The sequence below is a fragment of the Chrysochloris asiatica genome, unplaced genomic scaffold, assembly GCF_000296735.1.
Source record: "Chrysochloris asiatica unplaced genomic scaffold, ChrAsi1.0 scaffold00304, whole genome shotgun sequence".
NCBI classification, from domain to species: Eukaryota; Metazoa; Chordata; class Mammalia; order Afrosoricida; family Chrysochloridae; genus Chrysochloris; species Chrysochloris asiatica.
The window spans coordinates 3,131,344-3,136,727 of record NW_006408822.1 but is presented as its reverse complement, the minus strand read 5'-3'; the positions used below and the strand labels follow the sequence as shown (position 1 = coordinate 3,136,727).

Below are 5,384 nucleotides of genomic sequence, written 5' to 3'. Positions count from 1 at the left end.
ACACAATGGAATACTACAAAACCTTGAAGACTAATGATGAATCTGTGAAACACCTCACAACATGGTTTAACCTGGAGGACATTAAGCTGAGTGAAACTAGTTAGTCACAACCAATGTTGTAAAAAGTTTTTGAAAAAAGATTTTCTTGATAAAATAAATAATCTATGATGGTTATGGGGGTAAGGAGGGGTGGGAAAATTATTCATGGGCTAAAAAGTAGACATATGTTAACATGGGTGACAGCAGGTAATGTACAACAAGAGGGAGGTTAGCAGAGGGAAGATGGAGGTGTCAGGAGACACAGGGAGGAATATAGTAGTTAAAGTGAATAGAAGCAAATGCTGTTAACTGTTGGTACACAGAGGGGATTGCAACCATGTAATGAAGGAAAATATGTGATTTGTTGAATATAAAACTTATGATCTGCTCTGTAAACCTTCACTCAATTAACAGAAAAAGTTAAAAAATATTCTTGAAGGATTAAATTCTTAAATCAAAAAATCATATTAAAAATGATTAGAAGAAAAATTTAAAGAGTCTGCTTATGACTTTGGACTGGGAAGGAGCTATAAGATGAGATCCTAAAGATTACATCCACAGATATAGGGATTCCAACATAATTTGGGGAGACCAATTTAATACATAACAACTGTTATCCGATGCTTGTCCCATCTTTATGTTTTTGGAACAATATGTTTTATAGTTTCATGTGCCCAGAGTTGGAAAGGAATTTTGCCTCACAATGGATTATATCCTGAGCATTACCAATACGTGATTTGGAGGAAGAATTTTGGAATCTGAGCTGATGATAAGATTTTGAACTTGAGACTTTTGGGATTGTTGAATGGGATGAATATATTTTACATGTGCGAGAGATGAAACTCTTTGGAGACCAGAGGGTAGAATGTAGTTAAATTGAATAATGATTCCCCAAAGACAAGAGGTTCTAATCACTGAAACTTGTGAAAACTTGTGAAAAAGTTTGTGAAGACGTCATTAAGAGATGGGGGAGATTTCCTTGGTTATCTGAATGGGCTCAGTTCATGAAACTGAACACAAGCTAACTCCAACTGTATTCTTTTAACTGTATTCTTTAATCCCCTTTGTGCTTCAGTTTCCAGGAATTTTTTTCCTTCACGACAATCCACCTGCTCATTATTGGAGGGTAGTGTTGCCAAACTGAAATGAGGGTTTGCTGCCTGTCACTGTAGTCAATCACAAAGATGGGGAGAGATCCAATCCAAGCTTTATTAGCAGAAAGCCAGCATGCTGGAGGATGGAGAGAATCATTTCTCAAGATTATCCTGTCTTTCACAAACAGCACTCACTTTATATAGGGTAAGTAACATTTGGATGCACACTTCATCTCTTTTAACATCAAGGTAGCTTTCTTTGGAAAAAGAAACAATAAGACAATAAACTTCCTCAAACATTTTACCTTTAGGGAAAAAGAAACAATAAATCAACAATCTTCCTGAAACATTCTACCTTTATGGTCTCAGCTGCTTAATTCCTGAGATAACTGTCTTGTTGCTGTTGTTAGGTGCCATCAGTCCGCAAGGAACCATAGCGACCTTATGCACAGCAGAACGAAACACTGCCCGGTCCTGGGCCAACCTCACTACTGTTGCCACTCTTGAGTTCATTGATAATGCCACTTGGCCAATCCATCTTGTTGGGGTCTTCCTCTTTTTCTCTGACCCTCCACCATACCAAACATGATATCCTTCTCCAGCGACTGGTCCCTCCTGACAACATTATGAGAGATGAAGTTTGGCCATCTTGGCCTCTAAGGAGCACTCTGGCTGCACTTCTTCCAAAATGGATCTATTGGTTCTTTTGGCAGCCCATGGCACTTTCAGTATTTTCCTCCAACACCATAACTCAAAGGCATCAATTCTTCTATGGTTTTCCTTATACACTGTTCAACTTTCACATACATATGAAGTTATTGAAAATACCATGGCTTGGGTCAGGCGCACCTTAGTCCTCAAGCCGACATCTTTGCTCTTCAATGCTTTCAAAAGGTCTTGTGCAGCAGATTTGCCTAATGCAATACATCGTCTGAATATGTCTGATTTCTTGACTGCTGCTTCCATGATTGTTGATAGTTGATCCAAGAAGAATGAAGTCCTTGACAACGTCAATCTTTTCTCTGTTGATAAGAATGCTGTTTATTGGTCCAGTGGTGAGGATTTTTGTTTTCTTTACATTGAGATGTAATCCATACTGAAGGCTGTGCTCTTTGAACTTCATCAGTAAATGTTTTAAGTCCTCTTCATGTTCAGCAAGCAAGGTTGTATCATCTGCATATCACAGGTTGTCAATGAGTCTTCCTCCAATCCTGATGCCACATTTTTTTCTTCATATAACCCATCTTCTCAGATTATTTGCTCAGCATACAGGTTGAATAAGTATGGTGAAAGAATACAACCTTGTCGCACACCTTTCTTAATATTAAACCATTCAGTGTTCCCATGTTCTGTTTGAACAACTGCTTCTTGGTCCAGGTACAGATTCCTCATGAGGCACCTATCTGGCTAGGTTTAATTCTCCTTGTCCTGTTTTCCTTCTAGAGCCATAAAGTCATGTTAGCTAATTTTTAAACTTCCTCATTTGCAGGGTCCTTATTTGAGACCAAATAACTAAACCAACTCCATTTTATTTAGGTCAGTAGATCCCTGCTATCAGTAGCAAGGACTGTCCTACAAGAATTTTGTAGAGAAGACTTACCCTATTCACACAGTACAGCCCTGATCTTGTCCCTTTAGATTTTCTTTTGTTCCCCAAACTCAAAGAATATTGAAAAGGAATGTGATTTTAGTCTCTCCAGGAAACGAAAACTGCCATTTTGACGTATTGTAAAACAAAGAGTACAGGATTCTTCAGGGAAGGGCCTTTGTTGTTAGGCACCATTGAGTCAATACTGACTCATAGCGACCCTGTGCACAATAGAAGGAAGCACTGCCTGGTCCTGAACCAATCTCACAATCATTGCCACACTTGATCCCACTGATGCTGCCACTATGGCAATCCATCTCATTGGGGGTCTTCCTCTTTTACTCTGATCCTCCACCTTACCAAATAAGATATCCTTCTCTAGTGACTGGTCCCTTCTGAAAATATGTCCAAAGTATGAGAGATGAAGTTTGGCCATCCTGGCCTCCAAGGAGCACTCTGGCTGCACTTCTTCCAACACAGATTTGTTGGTTCTTTTGGCAATCTATGGTACTTTCAATATTCTCCTCCAACACCAGAACTCAAATGCATCGATTCGTCTATGATCTTCCTTATTCACTGTCCAGCTTTCACATGCATGTGAGGTTATTGAAAATATCATGGCTTGGGTCAGGCACACTTTAGTCCTCAAGCTGACATCTTTGCTCTTCAACACTTTAAAAAGGTCTTGTGTAGCAGATTTACCTAATGCAATATGTTGTTTGTTTTCTTGACTGCTGCTTCCATGAGTGTTGATGGTTGATCCCAAAAAAATGAAGCTGTTACACCCAAAGTTGCAGGTTGTACCCAGTTGACCTAGCCACAATGGCTTGATAATCAGAACTCAACTAAGAGGAAGATCAAAAAAAAGAACAAAACACTTTCTGATAAAGGAAACGATAAAATTGCTACATTTGATAAACTTGACCTATAATCATAGAGGTAGTAACTCTAATACCAACAGAGAGGGAAGGAGTCTTCACTTCAAGTATTGATGCTATCCCCTCTGTACATAGGGTAGATAGGGATGGGCAACTTAGACATTGGCTACCTAAAATGAGGGGGTGACAAAGACACAAAGTGACTGGCTTACAAGATTTTAAGGGAGAGTTTAGTTTAATAATGTGTGGGGGAAGAAAGAGTCCCCACTGAATAGTTTTCATCTTGTTTAGATAGGTCTGGTGAAAAGAGATGGGATAAGATTCTTATGATTCGATAGTGACTAATTGTTATCATGACTAATTGTGATTGTCACACTTGTAAAGGTAGAAGTTTTGTAACAAAAATAGGGGAGTAGTTAATCTTACAGTCCAGAAACATAGGACCCTAGGACCATCAAGGGAAAATATGTGAAACTAAAGTTTCACATATTGATATTTTTATTTAATAAAGATGTCTGTTATTTTATATTAATACTTTTTGACTTACTCTCATAGATCCCTTTTTTAGAAGAAATAAACCCCATTTTTTAAAAGTTTTTATTGTAAATTGAACAAATGTTTACAGTGCAGATCTTCAGTTTTACATCCAACAAGTCATACACCTCATTTCATTTTAATTGCAATTCCCTTGAAGTACTATTACTCATTCTACTTTTTCCCTGTGCTCCTCATTCCTCTTCCTCTTTCGTTCCCTACCCTTCTGAATTTGTCCTTAGGTAAATGCTACCCTTTTGATAGCAAAAGGTTGACCATTCTATTGTGTGCATATCTTGCTCCAGTTGTTGTACCTCCCCCACCCCCATATACCTTTCTGTTGGTTGGCTGAAAATTGAGCCATGGGGGTGGGTTCAGTTCCAGACCTGAAGGACCAGATTCTCCAGTTCCAGTTCCTCCGCTCTCCTTATGGCAAGTAATCCTGGTGGTTTTTAATTAAAAAAAGTTTTTTTTATGATTTTGCTTCACATTTTCTCCTATTAGTTCAAGGACCTTATAATGTGCACCCTTTCAAAGCTGTTGGTAGTGGTAGCCAGGCACCATCTAGTTCTGGTCCTAGGTCATGAAGACTGAAGTTCCCACAGTCCATTAGTCCGCTTCCAAACGTCTTCAATTTTGATCACTTTTTTCCCTCCAGATAGGGAGAGACCAATAGGTGTACCTTAGATAGCCACTTTGTTGTTGTTACGTGCTCTTGTGTCAGGTCTGACTCGTAGCAATCCTGTATAGGGTTTCCAAGGATCAGCTGGTGATCTTGACCGCTGACTTTGGAGTTCAAATGACCTTGCAGTCCAGTGCAATAACTCACAGTGCCATACCAGGACTCCTTATGAGCTTGTTGTTGTTGCTGTTAATACTGTCAAGTTGGTTCCCTTATGAGTTTTTAAATCTCAGTCACTACTCACCAAAGTAGGACGTGGAACATTGTCCTTGTGGACTATGTTATGCCAATTGACCATGGTGTCCCCTGAGACTATTATCCTGAACCCCCAGGCTCAGCAAATCATTTCTCAAGGTATTTGGTAATGCCAAAGTAATTTTCATAATTTTGATTCCTGTATGCTCCAACATATTAATGGATATATTTGCAGCAAAATTAAATACATATGTACAAATATCTCCTGTCAAACCTTTATATATTAGTGGATATATTTCCACTCTCCCTCCAACGTCAGTTCAGCATGTGTATCTATCCATGTATCTGAACCAAAGATCACTATTTTTTTTTTT

At 38.8% G+C, this 5,384-nt stretch overlaps 1 pseudogene; it reads left to right on the top strand.

Annotated features, from left to right (window-relative positions):
- Nucleotides 1–5,111: 5,111 nt before the first annotated feature.
- LOC102823175 overlaps nucleotides 5,112–5,384 on the top strand; it is a 9,016-nt pseudogene continuing 8,743 nt past the window's right edge.